This window comes from Mastomys coucha, unplaced genomic scaffold, assembly GCF_008632895.1.
Source record: "Mastomys coucha isolate ucsf_1 unplaced genomic scaffold, UCSF_Mcou_1 pScaffold22, whole genome shotgun sequence".
Lineage (NCBI taxonomy): Eukaryota > Metazoa > Chordata > Mammalia > Rodentia > Muridae > Mastomys > Mastomys coucha.
The window spans coordinates 61,876,989-61,901,610 of NW_022196905.1; positions in this window are offsets into that span (position 1 = coordinate 61,876,989).

Consider the following 24,622-nt stretch of genomic DNA (forward strand, 5'->3'; position numbering starts at 1 on the left):
GGAAGGGAGGGAGGGATGGATGAATGGAGGGAGGGAGCAAGGGAGGAAGGGAGAGAGATCTTGGAAAACCATTAGAAGGCTACACATTGAGAATTATTTGGACAACACTACTATTCTCTATGGCTTAAAAGGAAAGGGAAAAGATCTTTACCAATCCTACATCCAACAGAGTGTTAATATCTGAAATATACAAAGAACTCAAGAAATTAGTATCTAGAGAACCAAATAACCCTATTAAAATTGGGGTACAGAGCTAACTAGAGAATTCTCAACTGAGGAATATAGCATAGCTGAAAAGCACTTAAAGAAATGTTCAACATCCTTAGTCATCAGGGAAATGCAAATCAAAACAACCCTGAGATTCCACCTCACACCAGTCAGAATGGCTAAGATCAAAAACTCAAGTGACAGCAGATGCTGGCAAGGATGTGGAGAAAAAGGAATACTCCTTCGTTGTTAGTGGGATTATAAGCTGGTAAAACCACTCTGGAAATCAGTCTGGTGGTTCTGCAGAGAACTGAAAATAGTGGTACCTGACTACCGAGCTATACTACTCTGGGGCATATACCCAGAAGATGTTCTAACGTGTAATAAGGACACATGTTCCACTATGTTCATAGAAGCTTTATTTATAATAGTCAGAAGCTGGAAACAACCCAGATGTCCCTCAACAGAGGAATGGATACAGAAAATGTGGTACATTTGCACAATGGAGTACTACTCAGCTATTAAAAACCATGAAATTCTTAGGCAAATGGATGGAACTAGAAAATACCATCCTGAGTAAAGTAACCCAATCACAAAAGAACACACATGGTATGCACTAACTGATAAATGGATATTAGGCAAAATCTTTGGAATACTCATGATACAACTTACAGACCATATGTAGGTCAAGAAGGAAGACCAAAGTGTGGATGCTGCAGTCCTACTTAAAAGGGGAAACAAAATAATCACACAAGGTAGATAGTGGGAGGGACTTGGGAGGAAGAGAGGAGGGGAGAGAAAAATGGGGGGAAAGGATGAGGTGTTGGAGAAGACCAGGGAGATGTACAGAGGGTCAGGAAATTGAACAGAGGTTAGTATCAATGAGAGATGGGGAACTGGGGATAGCCACCAGAAAGTCCAGATGCCAGGAAAGCAAGAGGCTCCTAGGACCCAACAGGGATGCCACTGGCTAAAATACCCAACAAAGAGGAGAAAGAAGCTGTAGAGACCATATCCAGAAGTTAGCACCTCCTCCCCTATGTTGAGGAATGGTGCCACCCACCCTTCTCAAAATTTTAACCCAGAATTGCTCCTGTCTAAAGGAAATACAGGGTCAAAGAATGGAGCATTAACTGAAGGAAAGGCCATCCAGAGACTGTCCCACCTGGTGATCCATCCCATATACAGCCACCAAACCCAGACACTATTGGTGATGCCGAGAAGTGCTGGCTAACAGAAGCCTGAAATGGATGTCTCATGAGAGGCTTGGCCAAGGCCTTACTAATACTTATGTGGTAATTCAACTGGTAGTAAGCGCTCAGAAAATGAAAAGTCTATCTCTTCTTTCTTTTTATATTTATTTAAAATTTTTCAAGATTGCAGCAGTAGCTCAGAATCATATACTAAATTCCATATATCATCAATCCAAGCTCAATTTTAACAGATGTACAATTTGTTTTGCCCAAATACACCTGATAGTTCTTGTTTGCCATCCAGTAAATTTAAGATAATTACTAACCACTATCTCATTTCATCTACAATATTTTATGATAAGCGATCAGAAGATTGGAAATTTTACTAAAGTAATTGTACTTGCATCATACCTAAAATAATTTATAGTCATAATCTCGAATCCTATAAATCCATCTGAGATTGTTTATCCTGCTTATAGCACAATGAATTTGTATGGAAAATAATTAAAGTTGTTGAAGCCAAAAAATGCATCTGTTATTTATTTTTAATTTTAAAGACTCATGTAGTTCTATTACTAGAAATTTTACGAAATATTATTTTGGTGAATTTATACAGAAAACAGTCAATAAATTTGCCATCAACATTCTCACTATATGAGATGAGAACTAAATAAGAAGACTGCATTAAATATATATAAATATATAGGTATATTTAAATACATAAACATTACATCATTTTCCTTTTCCCTTTTCTTCCCACGTACCTGCTTGTCTCAAAATCATGGCCTCTGTTTCATTTTTAATTTTTATTTATTCTTCTCTCCTAGATTACAATCCTACAGAAGTTTCCCTTCCCCCTTCTCTTCCTACGTGTCCTCTCCCAGCTACCACTGTTAAGATTTCTACAGGAAGACTATGCTACATATATATATGTAGAGGGTCTAGGTCAGTCATATGTAGGCTCCCTGGTTTGTAATTCAGTCTCTGTGAACCCCTTTGAGCACAGGTTATTTGATTTTGTGTATTTTCTTGGGGTTCTTTGACACCTCTGGATCCTATAGTCCCCTTTCTCCCTCTTCTGTATGATTCCCTAAGTTCCACTTTACCTTGGGCTATGGGTCTCTCCATTTGCCACCAGTTGCTGGATGAAGCCTTTCTAATGACAATTCAGCTAGGCATCAATCGATCTATGAGTATGGCAGAATATCATTGAGAATACTCTGCCCCCGCTCTCTTTCTGTGTGTGTGTGTGTGTGTGTGTGTGTGTGTGTGTGTGTGTGCGTACACCAGTCATGTTTGTTTCTATCCTAGGCCTCTGGGCTCTCCAGCCTCTGGGTCCTAGCCCCTCAGGCAGTTTCAGGATTGGGCTATCTCTCCTGGTAAGGATTTCAAGCTGAATGAGTCACTGGTTGGACTGAGTTACACTTATCCCAGAACATCTTAAGGTCAGGACAAATTGTAGGTCAAAGGTTTTGTGGCTGGATAGGTGTGACGATTCCTCCAAGAGTTCTAACTCTTGGCTGGTTATAGGAGATGGCCAGTTCAGGTTCACTATGCCCCATTACTAGGAATGTTAGCTATGGTCATCTTTGAGGATTCCTGGGAGTTTTCATTGCATTAGGTTTCTAGCTCATTTCCAAATTGCCCTCCAGTTCCATACTTTCTCCCTCCATCCTCCCTGCTCTGATCTCTCCCTTTGTTTTTGTCCTAACTGACCCCAAGTCCACCCATAAAATCTATTCTATTTCCCCTTCTCATGGAGAATCATGAATCTAGTTACTTGGCTTCTCTGAGTTTGTAGAATGTAGTAAGTTATCCTTTTTTTGAAGGTAATACCTATTTATGAGTGTGTAAATACCACTTTCCTCTTTCTGAGTCTGTATTACTTCACTTGATATGATTTTTCTAGTTCCTTTTTTTAAAAAACTGAGAAATATTCTGTTGTGTAAATGTCTACACTTATTTTATATTCTTCCATTGAGGGGCATCTAGATTGTTTCCTTTTTCTGGCTATGAATAAGGTTGCTACAAACATAATTGAACATGTGTCTTTGTGTTAGGATGGTGCATCATTTGGGTATATGCCCAGGAGTGGTATAGTTGGGTCTAGAGCTAGACTGATTCCCAATTTTCCAAGATTCATTGCCTCTATTATTGTTATTGTTATTCTAACATACATACATACATATATATATGTGTGTGTGTAATATATGTAATATGTACATATATATTCAAGTATAAAAATGCAACTTGCTCAGTCCATTTAATATTACTTGTATTGATACAATTCTGGGGTTGCATACACTATATACTTCAAATACATGTTTCCAGGAGGACCTGAGCTAGCTTTGAATTGAAAGTCCCCTGAATGAGAAATCACTCTTATAATGCTAGAAAGTGATATACACACTTTCAAGGGAAAAAATAACCAATTGTTCTTGCTAGCTGTAATGTTTGTGAACCATAACAATGAGTATTATGGCACGATAACCCTAAGGGTACAGTATCAGCACTCATTTCTTGGTAGTAATCAACAGCTCTCTAACTGGATGTGAAACTTGTTCCAAAAAGAGATGCTGGAAACCCAAACAGCTGCCCAGGGATAGTAAGGTCATGGATCCTAAAAATAATATAATTTTATATAGGTATTCTACTTATTATAAAAATTTAGTTGGGGAATTTAATAACTGTATCTACCTAAATATAATTTCTATTTGTTTTCCCATGCCATGTCTTCTCATATTGCCTACAATATATCTGCATATCCTTTTCTCCTTTCCCAAGTTCATGGTCTCTTGCTTTTTATTTTTATAATAACCCACTAAGTTCAATTAATGTTTACTAGAATTGAAGGGACATGGGCCATATTTGACCATCCATTTTTCTTTTTCTTTTTGTTGTTTGAGAATTTGATACATTCATGTACTATAATCTGATCAAGCCCATCCCTCATTCATTTTCTCCCAACTTCCAAACCCTCACCATCATTCTCTTCAAATTTTATGTATTCTTTCTTTATTTTTGATTTTTAAAAAAAGCCCACTGAGTCTAAATAGTTTTGTCAGTATGTATGTACCTTGGGCATGGTTAGGAATCCCTAAAGAACACCAACCCTGAATCTCACAGCAACTATCAGTTATAAATAGTTTCTCAGATAAGGAGAGAACCTAGTAACCACATTCCCACTCCATGCTGGGATTCTTGTCTGGTTTGATATTGTGTGGGTCTTGTACATGCTGACCAATGAGTTCCTATGTATAAGTACACTGATGTGTCCAGAAAACACTGCTATACTGTAGTCATCCACCATCTCTAAATCCTACTTTCTGTACCCTCTTCCATAATGGTCTCTCAGACATGACAGAAGGTGTTTGGATGTGTTTGTCTGATTTAGGACTAGTTACTGCATAGTTACTTATTCTTTGCATGATCTCTATGTGTGCATGTCCATGTCATCTGCTGAAAAAAAAAATACCTCCCTGATGAGGACCAAGATCTATAGGTAAAATAATGAGTCATTAGGAGTGAGTCTAGTACTATGTCTATTTAGCAAGATAACAGCAGTGATTTCTTCCCTAAACTTTATGGTGGCATATCTAACTAGAGATTATTTGCCTAGATAATCATGCCAGGCACATGTTCTGCTGTAAGCATCAGGACTTAAATCCAACCTGAAAGTAAGGGTTTGTTCCTATAACATTCATACCAATAAAACTCTATTTTATTGGAACTATAGAAATCACAATAGCCTGTAATATTTGAGGGTCTATGGGATTCCACATTCCAGAAGCTCCAAAAGAGGTAATTTTAATACAAAAAAAACAAAGCAAAAACAATAAAAGGTCATTCCCAGATTTATATATATATGCATATATATAAATTTATACATATGAAACAATGTTAACATATAAAACTCATAAAAAAACTCTAAATATCAAACAAGGAGCCCAATTAAACACTGGAACATGCAACTAAACAGACAGAAATACAAATGGAAAAGAAGTATTTTTAAAAATATCTAATACTGTTAACCATTAGAAAAAAGAATTCAGAAGCTGGAAACAACCCAAATGTCCCACAACAGAAAAATGGATACAGAAAATGTGGTTCATTTACACAATGGAATACTACTCAGTTATTAAGAATGAAGGCATCCTGAGTTTTGCAGCAAATGGATGGAACTAGAAAATATCATCCTGAGTAAGGTAACTCAGACCCAAAAGGACACGGAGAAAGAGAGGCAGAGAGAGACAGATAGAGTCTGACAGAAACAGACAGAGACAGACAAAACAGAAAGAGACAAGGGCACAGAGATACAGAGAGATTTAGTGCTGTTGTTCTGAACATGAGTTTAGAGCTAACTATTTTAGGTTGGATTATTATATTATGGTCTTTTTTTTTCTTTCTCAGTAGCCATTGTTTGTCTGTAGGTCATTTATGGGTGGAACTAGAGCTATTTTTCTTTAGAATAGTAAGTAATATGACACGAGCTAATGACAATGGGGGTTAAATACTTTCTTTTTTTTTTTCTCCCTCCAGTAAGGTGTTTGGACTGAGTTCAGAATCTACAAGCATTCAACAGAGGAATTAAAAACCCTCTCAATTATAATTTTACAAGGTTAAATATATATGATTGCATCTTTTATTTCACCATACTCATTCAACCAAATAAAAAGCTTATTTCCAAAGAAAGTTAGCATTATATACTTTCAATATATGGTTGAAAAATTTGGAGAAATGGGGGATGTTTTCAAAGATAGTATATGAAAATTATGTATAAGTTATAACAAAAATAAATCTGTCTTAAGGAGGGAGGATAAAAGTATTGTATCAGTCTCAAGGATCTTGAGAAGTGTGGGGCAGACAATTACAAGTGAAGAAATATAGCTAGCCAAACTTTGTTAACGACCGACAGTATATAGAAGTCTTCTTTTTTCTCCAACTGCACAGAGTTCTCATATCACTCTTCATAATTCTACTACCTCAACAGAATAATTTCAATCTAAAGCAGACCCTTTGAAATAATTCTAAACAACTCTGACCAGGCAGTGCTTTTAATGCAGTTATAATTTCTGCTTTGTAGTAAGGGTAAAGCTCTTCATCCAGATTCACAAACAATAGCAAGCAATCTTCTCACTTCTCTACTACAGTGGTTGCTGTGTGGCTACCTTTTTTTTCATGGCCATAGAATCAATTCCTACTTTAAATTCTGTGCATGTGCATAAAGTTTCAGATATCCTCTTGAAGTACAGTATGAAGTTATTTCATATATTTGCTAAATACTGTGGCAAGAATTATGGTAACAGGGATTTTACTACTAAAAGTTAATTACTATATTTACACGCAAAAATATTTAAATATAGATTTGAAAGAAATAAAACAGATAATAGCTACATTTCTTCCTTCTAGGTAAATAGTACCAAGTTGGCATTTTTTTCAGTTATTTTGCAGTGGAATTATTATTTTTATTTTTATTTATTTATTTATGTTTTTTGACACAGGGTTTCTATGTGTAGCCCTGGGTTTCCTGGAACTCATTCTGTAGACCAGGCTGGCCTTGAACTCAGAAATCCGCCTGCCTCTGCCTCCCAAGTGCTAGGATTAAAGGCGTGTGCCTCCACTGCCCTGCTTACAGTAGAATATTTTAACACTGGAAGCCTTGTCTTACCATCTCATCTGTGCTTCCCCACTTCAGTAGCTCTAAGTCACCAAGCAGAAAGATGTATAATTTCATCATAACCTATGTGTTGGTATACATACCTTGGGATCCTGAGTATATTTTGCTTGCAAATTATTCAAAGAGTTCTTATTAATGTAGCACAAATTATTTTACAAACCAACTACTGGTCTTTGAAATTATTAATGAGATTAATATTTAAAGGAAATAGTTATATATTAATATGTAAGCAAATTAAATCTTGTCTTTGAAGAATTAAATTTTAATCAAATAGAATCATTGTATATTTTTTGATGGAAGAATCATTGATGAATGGGAACACTAATACATTTTTAAATTGATAATACATTTTAATTAAAATGTAATAAAATTCTATTTTCCCCATAATTCCTTTTTCTCTCTCCAATCATTCACATTTAATTCTTGCCCTGCTCAAATATATGGATTAATTTTCTCTAATTTCTGATAAATTTTTTATTCAAGAACTCTAGCAATGGATTTAGGATTCTTGATATTAGATTGTCATCATTTCTCAAATAAAAACAAACATTTTCTTCATAATCAATTCAAGTTCAAGTGTATTTTTAGCTTACTCAAGTTAAACAGTGTTGATTACTTGAAAAATTAATGACTATTTGGCTTCAATTTTACTTCATGGAGAATTCAGAAGCCAGGATACAAATTTAACTATTATGCATTTATTTCAAAAAGTATGTTCTTTTAATAGTTGCCTAGTCAACTAGAGACATATCAAATAGGACAATTTATAATAAAGAATCCACTTTATGTGACCTAAGTTTAAAAACTCTGTCTTCTGCTCCAGAAGGGAAGTGAAATTTTATTGAGATAATAAAAAAAATTAAAAATTAAAGACTCTTCATAAAAATTATAATTGTGCCTATTACTCAGCTTTCCACATGAGAATACCTGAAAAATTAAGTCTCCACATACATTAAATGAAGATTGGATATAATGGAATATCACTGATTTAATAAACATTTTACTTGGACAATAATTGCAGCATTTGGAAACAATTTTCCTCCAACTAGGAACATAATTGTTATTTTATTAAACTTGAACCATATATGAGAAATAAATCCACCAAAACTTTCAAATTAATTCCTTGATTTACTTTACCTCAAAGAATCAAGCATTTCTATGAGAAGTAGAAAATTTAAATATCAATTTTACTCACTAGCAAATGATTATAAAGAAGCAATTGGAAATACTGAAAGGAGTTAGATAATTTCCAAATTAAACCTGCATGATCTTCTTGAACTCTTCATGACCCTCGTTGAACAACATCCACATAAGATTTATTTCTCTTTGAAGAACAACTCCTAAACTGGAGTATTCTTTGAACACACGACTTACTGAATTTCAAGTCACTATTTCAATATTTCCCAAAATATTCCTCATGACAAAATGAAATTTTATTCTCATCCCTGCCTTTCAGGTCTTTCATTGCAGTTCTGTCTTGTGTCACAGATATCAAATAGCCTTCATTGTAACATTGAATAGTAAGCTTAAATATTAACACCAATTCTTCAACATTTTGTTTATGACATATTTGCAGTAAACCTTGAGATCTTCTTATGGTGGAAATCTCTACTATTTGTATTTGTTTTCCATGTGAAAAATCTAACAGTACCTAGGAACTGGATTTGAAGTTTGTTTGTTTATTTGTTTGTTATTTAAATTTTTATATGAATCATATTCTTTTCTTTATTTTTTAATCTTGATAATTCTTTTACTCCTTTTGGTGCTACTCCTGTGCAATATTACTTAAGAAGAAGGTGATATGGATAAAATATGAATAAAATAAAATAAAATAGAATCTTTAGAAACCTGAGTGTGTGTGTGTGTGTGTGTGTGTGTGTGTGTGTAGCAAGGAAAAGAAGCTATTAATTTTATAGTGAGTAAGGGACTTTGAAGGAGGAAAGAGTTTTTTTTTCTGCAAGTAAATGTTGCTAAACAGATTAGCACAAGTGTGCAATGACTAACCATACCTCCGTATCTATATGTATTCTGTTGCCAAGAAATCTCTTACACTTGTTTCTATATTATTTATTTTGTTATCACTGTGATTAACCAAGTCGATCTGTATCATTATTGGTCTGCAGGTGTTAATGAGACTCTAAGTTGTGGGTTCACAGCTAAAAAGAGTAATTTATCTTTCCTAGAATATGATAATAGTGAATAGATTAGAAGTAAAGATTAACTTCCATGGGCTATGAATTTTATAGCAATGAGAACAAATTCAAAACTAAAGTATTTCCTTTGAATGTAAAGTCCATCTATCATAGTTATTTTAATTAAATAATAAAAGTTAAAACTATTTATACATACATCAAAAATGTATATATCAAGATAATGTCATTCTCTGGATATAGTAAACCAAAACCTAATGTCAATGTGTAGATCGTTTGAATTGAAATAGAAAGTTATAGCATAAGAAGCTATTAACATGTTAGTCACAATTATAAATAGCTTGTTTGTAAATCTATAAAGCATGAGTTATATTGACATGATTTCTAGACAATTGGAAGTGATGACAGGTTTAAGATGGCACTTGAAAGACATTATAATAAATCCTCTCCTAGATATTAAAATAAACTTGAAATGATTTTGTCTATAATCAGTCCAACCAAAAATTATACCTAGCTCTTTATAAAAGTACCAATAACAAATAAATTTAACTTAATGACACTAGTTAAAAAACAGAATTCAATAAATCTATTGAATAGTTTTGGTCAGCAAAGTGTGAATGAACTTGTCTCCTTTTCCATTGTTAGGGTGCAGAATCCGGCAGGACCGCGTGCACACTTTACATAAAAATTACTATGGCTACTTTTTAACTTTTGGTGTGCGTCATCCCAACTTCATTTATGAGAAATTCCACACCATCAAGATCTGCAAGCTATTTGGCCTGATTTGGACATTGTAAAAAATCAATTTCCCTGAAAAAAGCTTCAGCGGAGTCTACTAGAGGGTAAAATAACAAATGTTGACTGGGTTCTGCTTCCAATTTGACCATTTAATGGCTACGTGACCATCAGTGAACGCTCAGGTATCCTGGAACCTTAGTCATTAATAATGCTGCTTGTATTATAATATTAATTTTTGTCCTCCAAACTGCTTACATGAGTGTCTGCATGTAAGACACTGAGGGACCCTTCTTCCAGTTGGTTCTGATTGGTAAATAAAGATGCCGGTAGCCAATGGTTGGGAAGGGCAGACACCCTGGACTTTGAGTATTCCCAAGCTTGGGAGAGTGAGGTAGGAGAAAGAGGGAGATCTGCCATGCCAGGAGCGGTAGGGGAGAGGAGATGCTATGCCTGAGCAGAGTGGACGGCAGGGAGGCATAGACAGCATGTGGAGGAGCCGGGAGAGAGTGGCCCTGTTGTGTAGCGCTCCAGCTACTGCTGCCGAGGCAGGGCAGACAAGATAGAATATAGAATGTAATAAGTAATAACTCAGAATTATCGACAGGAGGCGGACTAACCATGTGGAAGTTAGGAAGCAGACCAGCTGTTGTGCTCTTTAAGGCATATCAGAATACAGGCTGGGTGTTTTTCAGGCATGTTAAGCGTTGAGGATGAGAGTGAATCTGCAGCCGGGATTTATATATAAAAAATATTGCTGCAACTTCACATTTTTTTCTTCTGACTGCAGAGTTCGTTGTACTAATACAATGTTTAAGAGAGTAAACTTGCATTGTTTAGTGTCAAAATAAGAGCAATCAGGAAAACAGAGAGGTGTCTCAGAGAATAAAGGCATGTGCTGCCAAGCATGATGACTCCAACTTTATCCCTGAAACCCACATGGTGAAAGAGCAGAACCCAGTCTCCTTCAAGCTGCTTCACACTTTCATGTGCATGCTCCTACATACACATACACACACACACATACACACATGCTGCTTCACACTTTCATGTGCATGCTCCTACACACACACACACACACATGCTGCTTCACACTTTCATGTGCATGCTCCTACACACATACACACATGCTGCTTCACACATTCATGTGCATGCTCCCATACACACACACACACACACACACACACACACATACGCACACACACAGACACGCATATAGACACACAAGCACATACACAAACACAGGAGTAATCATAATATGATTATCTTGGCAGCTTAATGCGAAGCACTACGATGTAGGTGACATTTGTTGTGGGTTTGGCACTAAGATGCTGTTTCCTTGATCTAGATGGAGCTGTTTTTTACTTTTCTGGAGAATAAAAGCCTCCTTTAATTTTCCTTTCTGGTAAAGAGCTAAGGAGAAGATGCTGTCTACCAATGATGGGAAAGAACTGAAAGTATCCACTTTGTCTTATTATTTTTATCTTTGTGTGTGTGTGTGTGTTTTAAAAGTACATGCTTTTGTCAATTAGTATACATGATCTAAAAATGAAGACTGTGCCTAAACATCACTGAAATTAATTCGGGAACTTTCTTCGGTAACTGCTTAAGAATGTATTCTCTATCTCCTTTTGTGTTCACAGATTGTAATGGGACACATATTGCAGCATTTTTCTTGACCTATCCCATCACTAGATCACGATGGACCAGAAAGCACCTTGGACCAGGAGCACTTACCTACATCCCAGGAGAAAAGATACTGGTGTTTTCCAGGCACAATTAGGCAAGTGTACCTGTGAGCCCACGATAGCACAAGATATGATTAACTCAAGCCAGAGAAAATTTCAGTAGAGAGGAGGGGAAACTGGAATAAAGTCCCATTCTTAGCCTAGAAATAACTCACATATGGTAGCTCATGGGGATAGCAAAACAATATTCTTTAATGAGGTGACATTTGGATATATCAACCACACTGAGTGGCAGGCACGATGCTCAGAAGTAGTTGGGCAATAGAACATAGACAATATGTGATTTAGTTCTTTGTTTATTTATTCATTTAATTTATTTTAAGTGAGGAAAACAAGAAATTGATTGACCTGGGAGGTGAGAGAAGATCTGGGAGTAATTGATGGAAAGAAAAGAATATGATAAAATATATTGTTTAAAATTATCAAAGAAAAGTATTGTTTTGAAAATGTAAAAGGATACTAAGGTAGATTTATAAGAAGTAACATACTATAATGTAATAACATATAAAACGATGTGACATAAATTAAATTAGAGTTTGTATGGAGATTGCTTTTCATTAAAAACTGACTCTCATCTCATATAATAATATGTGCTGATCACAGTTTCCTCTTACTTCAATCTTCTCAGTTCCCCCTTACCTCCCTTCTGCCCCAGATCTAAGTTCCCTTCATTTCCATTTAGAAAACTGCAAGACTTCAAGAGATAACAATCAAGCACAAGAAAACAAGTTAGAATAAGACAAGGTAAGAGCCCTCGTATTAAGGCTAGACAAGGCAACCCAAAGGAATTTTGCTCCTAAGAGCATAAGAGTCAACTATATACCAGCTCCTACTGTTAGGAGCCCCAGAAAAACACCAAGATAACAGCTATAACACCCAGCTTTAGCACACATGGTGCAGACCCACACAAGCCAGGTGTTTGAGGTTTTATTCTGTTTGATTCTGCATGAGGCCAGCTTAGTTAGTTCTCTGCAATCATCTTTTCCCTTCTTCTAAGAATTTCCCTGAGCTCTGAGGGAGGGATGCACTGGAGACCTCCAATTTAGACTCTCTCTGCAATGTCTTGCTGTGGGTCCTCTGTGGGTGACTGTACCTACTTCCATCTGTTGCCAGAGAAGTATTCTCTGAATATAACAAGAGGATGACCTAGGAGCATAGCAAAATATCATTAAGAAACGTGTCATTGGTCTTTTGTTTGTTTATTTTTGCCTGTCATGTTTGGTTTTGCAATAAAATGTAACTACTTACAAAAGGATGAGTAGTCATTTGTGAGGTCAAATTTAAAGGAGAACCACAATAATTATAGTCATGGGGAAGTACATAAGGAAAAACTTGAAGGTCAGTAGCCAGCTCAGCACATTTGAAGAACCAGAAATTATTCAATAGACCTTGAGGAACTGGTAAAAATTAATTAGGGAGAGAGCTGAACTCATAGTGTGGCTTACCCCATATTTGAAGTACTTGGAAGAACATCAAAAATTTTAAAATAAGAATATTTAATTCAGTTTTTGTTTTTGTTTTAATGCTAAAAGTCAACTCGGTGATGCTATAGATGTTGGAAGGAAAAAAAAGGAGGAAAAGTAAAAGAAAATCTCTCTAAATAAGTTGAAGAGAACCTTTTAGGATGGTTAAGATAGATGTTAGGAGCTGTGCTCAGGATGGGGAAAAGGTGAAGGATGCTGGAGAATATTTAGAAGAAAGAGTTCAGGGAATTTAGTGACAGATAAGCTAAGGAAGAAAAACAGCACTTTGGATAAACTTCAGAATGCTTATGATATCTTGATGCCCTTTATGGAGAAAAATACCAGGACATTTTCTGTTATTTGGGTTTGAGATAGCAGAGACATAATCTAGAAAATATTATGCACACAGTTGGTTGATATGGAAAATATAAAGTTGATGATCACTTAGAGTGATATTCTAAATTAGAAAGGATGTTGACCATAAAACATGCGTCTGAAGAATATGACAGCTTATGGAATGATTATATGAAAAAACAGCATAGAAAATCATTATAATGAATTAATACTTATGAATTTAAGAAGTATTTCATACAGATGTTAGCAGTCTATAATCTAGAGCAACACTCAGCTGAATTTGTATTGCGCTTCTTTATAGTACTTAGGATTGGAAAACTATTTAATTCTTTTCAACTATTAAGTCCTCATTTTTAAAAGAGGAATTATATCCTATTGATAAAGATTTTACTATTATTTGCTTGTATGATGCCTGGTACATAGCAATTAATTTTAAAATGTTAGTGGTTACTAGCATTTAGTTTATGTATTTTATTCATTTATTAATAAGTTTGTTTTCAGTGTCACTCTATTCACCACTGGACTGAACACTGAGCATAGAATGTTGATTTAAACAAAAAAAGATGTACTTGTATACATGAATCTATATTTTGTGCCAAAACTATACTATTGAAGTATTTTAGTTTTTACCAACATTAAGAAGGCATTAAAGTTGTTTTGTAAAGGATTAAACTGATGCTTACCTCAAATTCCTAGCAGTGGAGGATATTTTCAATGAGGAGCACATAGCCTTGGATTATGACAGAGCTTATCTGACTATTCCTGCTAATACCTGTGAGCACTGTAACCACAGGACAAACTTTCAGAAAGGCCTATCTTAAAGACCTTCATCAACACACCAAATCCCCCAAATCCCATCATCCTTTGCTGTCTGTATCTGCTCGGTCATGCCTTTACTTTAGTAGAGTGTGTGATACTGTGATCTAGCTTAGTCAGTAGAAATTCCTATGGATTTGTTGAGCTGTCTTTAAGTGTAAGCATGATTGTCATTATTTTTATTATTGACCCAAGCATACTAAACAGAATATTTGCTATGTTCTCTCAAATATTAACTCTGTTTTACCTCTACAGCTTTTTGTACAGAATAATTTTTTTTCCCGAGACAGGGTTTCTCTGTATAGCCCTGACTGTCCTGGAACTCACTCTGTAGACCAGGTTGGCCTCGACCTCAGAAATACACCTGCCTCTGCCTCTCAAGTGCTGGGATTAAAGACATGCACCACCACCACCTGACCAGATTAATTTTTTTTTATTCACTCATTTAAAAATATCTAATAAATTTATATTTATGTTGCATCTCAGATTTCAAACGGACTTTTCCAATTTGATTAAACATGAAGCACCCCTTGCTTTAAATCTCACATTTATAGTTATATTGAGTATTTATGTTATCCCACTTTGATTAATATTATCAGGAATACTAATTAACAATGATGAATAATTATACTCTGTTATTCTAAATAATTTCTCAGAAGGTAATCATAGGATAGGTGGTATAAATCTAGCTTCTCACAAGCAGAGCACTTTACAGGAAATGTTATTTGAGCTAATTAGTAAGTGTGAGCCTCATCATCAGTTGGGAGGAGAAACTTTTAGGTAAGTGGTTTGGAAAACAGGGTGGCTATGTTCATAGCAAAAGGTAAAGAGGTAGTGAAGTGGGCCATGGTGATCAGTGTGGATTGTGACTGAAGAAAACTCAAGACCTGGGACCTGAGAGTATAATAGATTAGCTGATTTTGCCACTAAGCACTCAAATTGCATGCTCTAATTTGCTGTTGTAAAGAACATCTTAGCTCCTATGTGGAGTCCTGAAATAGATCATTAACACCGATGACATAAGAAAATAAAACTTAAGATATGTGAGGAGAAGAATTATATTCAATTTTCTTGTCTTAGACACCATGCAATGACTTGATTTGCTAGAATGGGTTGATACCCAGGAGGGGCTTCACCTTATGAGAGAGGAGAAGGGGAGTGGGAGGATCTTTGAAGGGGGGTTGGTTGGGAGGAGGGAGCTATAATCAGGGTATAAAGTGAATGAATTAATAAGTTAATAAAAAGCAAAATGGACACTCACTCCTCTGCCCTGTTTCTTTATGTATAAACTAGACAGATATTTCACTTCAGTACTTTACAAAGACCTCAAAATATTTTTTATTCAGAGAATAGGGAAAAGATTAACCATTGTTATCTGCCATTGAGGTGGGTTTTAAGGAAACAAACACAGTTGAAGATGCACGAGCTTATACCTTGGTGATATTCAAGCAAATCTTGGTAACATTAGAAACTGAATATTTAATGTTTTCTCTACCTGAACCAAAAAAAAAAAAAAAATGGGGACATGACCCATTCAGTCCTGGGGCATCAACTGCAACTAAGGCTGTACCTTCATCAATGTTTTTTCCATGGTCTCTCACAGTGCCAAGCCTCAGCTATTCTTCATGTTCCCTTCATGCCTTCAAAACCAGTACCACCTGGGTGACTCTTAAACATTACCAAGTACAACTGCAGCATGAGGTACAACCTTGGCTATTTCTGGAACACAGATTCCTTGTACTCTCAGAAAACACTTCCCAGAAGATTTCATCTGAATGATGGAGGTCTCTTCTTAATCACCACTAATTTTTTGCTTCAGCTAACCAGCATCAATTGTCCCAGTAGTCCCTTCTATTCTGGACTCTAAAGTCAGAGCCACGTCACCAAAGCTTCTGAGTTCTGCTGCTTGTTGGGGCTGGAACATGGTCCCCCTTGTTCTATTGCATTATTACCAACTTTCTGTTTTCCAACTCCTTCACTGCCTAAGCTTGACTGTCCTGGAACTTGTTCTGTAGACTGATTTTTGAACTCAAAGATCTACATGCACATCTCCTAAGCACTGGGAACCAAGCCTGAGTTTAAGTTTTTCTTCACCTAGAATTTACTCTGTTCTAGGTTGGCCTTGAACTAAGAGATCTGCTGGTCTTTGCCTCCTGGGATTAAAGAAGTCTTTAGTTCAAGCAACTACCATGTCTGAACCTGAATTTAGCTGGGTGGGATCTTGCCCCAAGGTTACTACACCCTTAATTTAATATCCTTGAACACAGGATTTAGCTCCATTTCACTTCCTGGTGCCCCTTTAATACTCCAACCATATATTTTATATGTTTCTTTCTCAGTTTGCTATGCTTGTTTAAAATGTTCTTCATGAGACTTAACCAGAAAACATGGGTGTTTCTGAGACTTCCTTTGTCAATGTAATTAGTCTGAGTTTCTTCCCTTAGCCTCAGGCAGACTGTTCAGACAGGGAAAAAAGTAGCCAAATTCTTCACCAAAATACCACAAAAACGGTCTTTAGGTCACACATTGAAATTCTCCACTGAAACCTCTTTGGCCTGGTCCACACAATTCAAATCACTCTCAGTAACAAAATCTTCCATATTCCTACTAGGATAGCCCTTTAAACCCCATTTAAGGCAGTCCAAAGCTTTCCAAATCCAAAGTCTCCAAATCCACATTCTTCCAAACAAAAGCATGGTCAGGCCTATCACAGCAATATCCTAGTCCCTGGTAGCAACTTCTGTCTTAGTTAAGGTTTTACTGCTGTGAACAGGCACCATGACCAATGCAAGTCTTATAAAGGACAACATTTAATTGGGGCTGGCTTACAGGTTCAGAGGTTCAGTCCATTATCATCAAGGCAAGAGCATCACAGCAGCCAGATAGGCATGGTGCAGGCAGAGCTCACAGTTCTCTATCTCCATCTGAAGGTTACTAACAAAATACTCATTTCCAACCAGCTAGAATGAAAGACTTATAACCCACTTCCACAGTGACACACCTACTCCAACAGGGCCACACCTTCTAATAGTGCCATTTCCTGGGCCAAGCATATGAAAACTATCACATGTACTTCACAATGCTTGTACTTCACAATGTTCTTTCTATATTTTAGGATTAATTGATATAATTAACAATCAATAAACCTTCGTTCGTGTATGTGTCTATCTATCTATCTATCTATCTATCTATCTATCTCTATCTCTATGTCCATCTATGTCCATGATTTTGAAGGTTTCTCTATCAGTACTTTGAGAAAATCCCCATGTCACGGATTACAATAAAATAGAAGTAAAGAATAATTTTTAAAGATGTTATGACTCTCAAAATGGCTTTCCCTAAAATTAATCTCCTGAGAGGCTCTGACAGTACCCGACTAATGCAGAAGTAGAGGCTCACAGCCATCTATTGGACTGAGCACAGTGTCCCCAATGAGGGAGCTAGAGAAAGGACTCAAGGAGCTGAAGGACTTGCAGCCCCTTAAGACGAACAACAACATGAACTAACTAGTACACTCAGAGCTCCCAGGGACTAAACCACCAACCAAAGAGTACACATGGTGGGACTAATGGCTCCAGCAGCATATGTATAGCAGAGGATGGCCTAGTTGGTCATCAAGGGCAGGAGAGTCCCTTGGCCCTGTGAAGATTCTATGCCCCAGTGTAGGAGAGGCTTTATTCAGCATTTATTCTATTTTCACTTATTGATTTCTTGCTTAATTGATTAATTCACTCTACATCCCAATCAAATCCAACCCTCCCTCCTCTCCTCCCAGTCCTACCCTCATACACTCTAGCACCATTCTTCCCTACTTTTCTCCAATGAGAAGGGAAGGTTCCTCATGGGTACATCAAGTTTCAGTAGGACTAGATACATCCTCTCCCACTGTGGCTCTACAAGGCAGCCCAGCTAGAAAAAATGGACATGAAATGAGGCAACAGAGTCAGAGCTATGCTTCATATCTGCTCCATATGTTAGGAGGCCTAGGTCCAGCCCACTCTTGCTGTTTGGTTGATGATTCAGACTTGGTGAGCCCACATGGGCCTACATTAGTTGACTCTGTAGATCTTCTTGTGATGTTCTTGACCCTTCCAGGCTCCTCCATCCTTCCTCCCACTCTTCCACAAGACTCCTGAAGAGATGTGACCACCGCCTATAGGTGTGAGACTTCCTGTGGAGGGAAAGAGGAAACCAATGCACCCACAAATTCTTCAACTCAAAATCTGCCCTGTTTACAAGATGTGCAGGGATAACTATGTAGCAGAGATTGAGGGTCCCAAGTTGAGACCCATCACATGGGTGAGGGTCTACCCTGACACTATTAATGATACTCTGCTATGCTTGCAGACTGGAGCCTAGCATAACTGTCCAATGAGAGGCTTCATTCAGCAGCTGATGGAAATAGATTCAGAGACTCACAACAAAATTAATCTCTTTTACATTTGCATTTCTGCAGGAGTTTTTAAAAGCATAGTTATTTTATGAGAACTCAGATTTTTTGTTTTGGCTTACTTAACTGGGAGAGAGACCCTCCTCCCAAAAGAATAGCATGTCAAAAAGAAAAACTGTATTTTTCTCTATAATTTTTTCTCATCTTAAAGCAATACATCAAACACCGGGAGAAAATACATCAGGAGAAGACTTTCATTTTGACACACGGCTAAACTAAAAGAAACATGTCTGGATTATCCCCTAATTACATATTTCATTTATAAACATGCACATCAGTGCTTAGCATGTTTCTTTATTTCTTCCTACTTCTCCCAAAACACACATACACACACACACACACACACACACACACACACACACACACACACACAAACACACAGGTACTGTGAAATATGTATTTCTTCTACTTAGAGAGAACATAAAACCTAATTGATTCTTGCAGTATTTATATTACTGAGTGGATAATCTGCTTATGATCCTTAGCTCAGTTGCAGTTTTGTTTTTCTACAGTTACCCACAGAGCCTAGTGTTTGATAAAATATATTTTTTCTCCCGACCAAAGAAAGACTTAGTGTTATGGAAAGATGATCTTTTACACATTCATTAATCACAAACTCTCATTTGTCTGAAAACTCTCAGAGCATCTGATATCAACAGAGCAAGGTATGGAGTTCTCTTAATTTTTTAAACTGTAAAGACATTAGATACATTAAGAGGAAATACAGTTTTTAGTTTTCTTCAATTAAACAGATCAAGGGCTCAAAGAACAGTATTCTTTACTATTCCTTGAAATTCAAGTAGTAACAGCACACCAAATAATTTTATTAAAAATCTTATATATAATTATCAATCTATTACACTATCTGCATTTCTAAATGTTATAAAATTATTGCCTATGAGCTTTCAAATATTTTAATTTTGTATTTTATTACAATTACTCTATGTACAATGATTACACTAATAGAATTTTAAGAATGATTTCTTCGCACAGTCCTCTTCCCTCATTGTGGCCCAGAGTTAAAATGCATTTCTTTAGTAATTATTTATCTTACTTTCAATGGGCATTAAAAACAAAGCTCTGTTTGAATTTTTGCTTCATGTTTTGCTTTGTTTGTTCTTCAAGAGAAGCTATATAATTTTTCTTTCCAGCTTTTTAAAATCTTGTTTCACTTTCAGTTCTATAAGAAAGACTAGAGGCTTATACAATCTCAAAAATAGAATTATAGAATTGACTTCTTTCTTTACCCAATTTACCTGTAACAATCTATCCATAAATATCACTTGGTATGATATTTAGTACAATAGACAAAACTGATATTCAAGTTATCAAAAATAATGGAATAATCCATACCAGGTGACCCTTGACAGTGGCTATAAGTCATAAATGTGTTTAACATTTCAAAACTTGTCATTTGAACTTGATAATTTTTTAAATTTTTTTAAACCAGGCAGACCACCTCTGTATTACATAATAAGTAAAATTCTAAAGCAGGCTTCCATGTTTCTATATCTTCTTTGCCCACAAATATTCTCAGTTATAAATCAAATATTACCTTTAGTGTTGTTGTAAAGACATGAAGCTATAAGGAAAAGAGTTCTGCTAAGAACTTGCCTGATATAGCTGTCTCCTGAGAGGCTCTGACAGTACCTGATTAATACAGAAGTAGAGGCTCACAGCCATCTATTGGACTGAGCACATGGTCCCCAATGAAGGAGCTAGAGAAAGGACTCAAGGAGCTGAAGGACTTGCAGCCCCTTAGGACGAACAACAATATAAACTAACTAGTACCCTCAGAGCTCCCAGGGACTAAACCACCAACCAAAGAGTACACATGGTGGGACTCATGGCTCCAGCAGCATATGTATAGCAGAGGATGGCCTAGTTGGTCATCAAGGGCAGGAGAGGCCCTTGGCCCTGTGAAGGTTCTATGCCCCAGTGTAGGGGAATGCCAGGGCCAGGAAGTGGGGGAGGGTGGGTTGGTGAGCAGGGGAAGAGGGGAGGGAACAGGGTTTTTTGTTTTTTGTTTTTTTTCAGACGGGAAACTGGGAAAGGAGATATCATATGACATCTAAATAAAAAAAATATCTATTAAAAAATTGTAAAGTGGTACAGGAAAAAAAAAAGAACTTGCATAAGCTTGGGAGCACACATTACATTAAGTCTCATAACACAATCTTCCATATCTCACTTCTTACTTTAGCTTTATAATTCCCCTGTTCTGAATGCAGCCATGCTGCACAGGATTTCTGACATATGATACCCAGAGCTAATAAATGAATGTTAATTGCCCTAGTAATGTTGAGGAATTTGTTATAACCATAAAAATCTAATATGTCATACAATTGTCAGTCTACAACCTTCTCATTCTGATATAAAATGTGTAAAATGGTACTCTGCAAAAAAAGAAAAAAAGAAAAAAAAAAAAAACCTTCTACCAGCCTATGACTTTCCTAGTCTTATTTGCATCTCACATTGGGCCTATCTCTTTAGCATCATCAACTTCATGAGAAGATCTAATAAAGAAGCCTAGAATATCTGTATTCAGGGAATTCAGGGACCTATCAAGGAGAAAAAGATAAAATCTCCTACTTCCAACAGTCAACAAAAGATGAGTTAGAGAAACAGCTCTTCTGGATATTTCTGGAAATTTTGTCTTTCCATTATAAATCCTGGGTACTCTTAAATGTGCCATTTACTAAATAGCCAGCTTGTATGAATTTCCATGTTCCACACTCAATAATTACCTTCAATATGCTGTTCATTCATTCTAGTTGTCCTGGGTAAAGCTAGCACTGTTGTCTCACAATTCTCTTTCAGTGTATGGTCACTAAGCCAAAAGAATTTTTTTAAATGTTAATTTTCAAGGTTTCTCTGTGATGAACACATAGTCAACAAGGTAAGAGACATGAGTACATGGAAGTTGTATATTATGGTCCTATTTGAAACTAAAACATCTCAGTTCTCCCACTATTTTATTGAGATTTCATCCTTGAGGCCATACTTTGAAGAAGGATTAAGAATACAACTAACTGCATACAAGTTAATAGAGAAATGTGGAGAAAGGTGTTTTACCATGTGTGTGCATTTATGTTTTTGAAAAGAAGGGATCCAAATATCACTTAATCTTATTTTTAACATCCATTTCCCCCATAATTTGTCTGCATTTTAGTGTTGATTTAATTTTACTTCACAAGAAAATATGTGTTTTCAAGTTGTCTTAAGTATATTTAGAATATTATGTACATAGGTATATATCATGAAATATTAAAAACTCTGTAATCTAAGAAGTAAGTTCTAAGAAGGATGTAGCCTTGGCAACATTTAAAGTATATGTCATGGTCTTGATAAGAATCAGTGAGGAAGACTCAGCTTAGTTCGCCATTTTCTCTGCAGTTACTTTCTAAGGCGGGACCAGCTGGGGGGCACAGGCCTCAGAAGTGGCAGGGCAGCTGGGATAGGATCTTTTCTACCTCCATTTACAACTAGGAGGGACTACAGATCCACAATCCTCTCTGTACCTTTCCCAGCAAGCAGAGAGCCTGTCTACAGGGTGTGCTCTGACCCCAGGACTCAGGAGGAAACCCTTTGCACACAGATCTTACCAGAGAAGAGCTGATCTCCCAGAAGTGCTGGCACAGGCTTATAGACCCACAAACTGTGGAAGCTTGTTGCCCCATCAAAGGAAGAAGCTAGAGGGGTAAGGCGGGAGGGAGTGGGTGGGTGGGTGGAGGAGTACCTTCTTAGAGGCAAAGGGGAGGGGAGATGGGATGGAGGACTGTGGAGGGGAGACCAGGAAGGGGCACCACATTTGAAATGCAAATATAATTTATATGAAATGAAATACAAATACTGAATTTATGAATTAAATTCAGTAAAACTTTAGCAAAGAGGTTAACCAGAATTACAATACAAATGAATCACTAATACCTCCTTATTAGAATGGTTAAATATCAAAGACTGACGACAACAAATGCTGACAAGGGTGTGGAGCAAAAGGAATTGCATTTGTGACAATCTGGGATACAGCTCTAGAACAGCTAGACTAATACACAGTTTATGAGATAAACATATGACCAGTTCTTACCATGGCATCTAGTAACTCTACCCTTTAATATTTACACATGCAAGTGAAATATATATGAATGTCTATTCACATAGAAAACTATTCACAGCTATGTAAAGAAGTAGCATTTATAGCTGTGCTAACTTGGAAGCAGTCAAGATGAATTTTGGTAAATAATTGGAAAAATAAACTGTGTTTTGCCTAGAAAAAAATTTTTAAATGCTAAAAAGACACAAGTTCTTGAGCTGTAAACAAGTGCAGAAATGAATTTAAATTCATGGTATAAGGTGAAAGAAGTAGTTATATAAAAACAGTATACTATATAATTCCAACTATATGATGGTTTGGAAAATATGACACTGAGAAATCAGTAAGAAGTTTGTTGGTTGCCAGGGATTAGGACATAATGGATTAATAGGTGAAGTTCAGGGCAGTTTCGGAGCAGTGAAACTACTCTATATGATACTGTAATGGTGCACAAAGTCATTATACATTCATCAAAACACATAGAATGTACAACTGCAGATGAACTTCGCATTCTGAGCAAAGGTGATGTGCCAGAGTGGGATCGTCACGGCTAACAAATGTGCCTCTCTGGCAGAGGAGGCTGGTGGGGCGGGAGGCTGTGCCAAGCAGACAGACTGTAGATAGAGGAGCTCTATACTTTTCATTACATTTTGCTGTTAAGTTTTAGAAATCCATAACTCCAAGCGTGGGGCTTTGGCATGGTGAGTACTTCTGAATTAGAAGTAATGAATGGCTTCAGAAAATCCTTCAGAGTAGAAGACATTCTATTCTTGTTTCTCCCCTCAGGTGCAGACTGAGTCCATATGGCCCCTTCTTTGCAAGTCATTCAGATTTCATATGACTCTTGGGCTTACATACGTCAGTAAATTGTATATTTTCCCACCTCTCAATTTGTAAATTTTCACTAAGCTCGGCAAATTCCATTCAGACCAGTAGAAGGAGAGTTTAAAGTATGCTTAGTTCTTCGATGTTAATATATTAACACTAGAATCCTGTACTATTTAGTATTATCTTCTTATTTTAATGATTAATATATAGAAAAAGCAATAAATTGTGTATGTACAATATAAGTCATGGATTTTAAAACAGTATTTTTAAACTGAAGACACTAATTATGATGGGTATCATAAACATACACATGCAGAAAAAGAATAACATTTCTTGTTCATGTTTTCCTTCAAAGTGACATCTATCCAGTGATTCAGTGGTCATCATAAGTTTTTATAATACAATTATAGAATTCTGAACAATAATCTTTTAATTGAACTGCTTACGACAAGATGTGTTTGGCAAATTGCATCCTAGTCCTTCAACTTCTTGACATTATTCTGCATTAGAAGGATACATATACAAAGGCACATTTTGAAATTATTTCCAGAAAGATATTCATTGGTGTTTGATTATGAAAGGGCTCAAGCAAGCAGTGGGAGAAAGAAAAAAGCTGCAGTTTTTCTTCCAACAATATCAAGCAGTGGCTGGACACTGGTAGGTGTGTGGTAAAGTTTTTGAGAAAATTTTCCTGGGAGTGAAACATCTTCAGGATAGCTAACAGCACCATAGCAACACCATTCCTGATTACATAACAGCACCATTTCCTGATTCTTGTAAGATAGTACCATCTTAAATGCTGTAATAATTTCTCCATGTTTAGAATAATTTTCCAGGCAATAGTTTCATTTGTAAATTTCTTTCCTTTTGAAATCTTAAACTGGCTGTTTTTTTTTTTTAACTTTTAT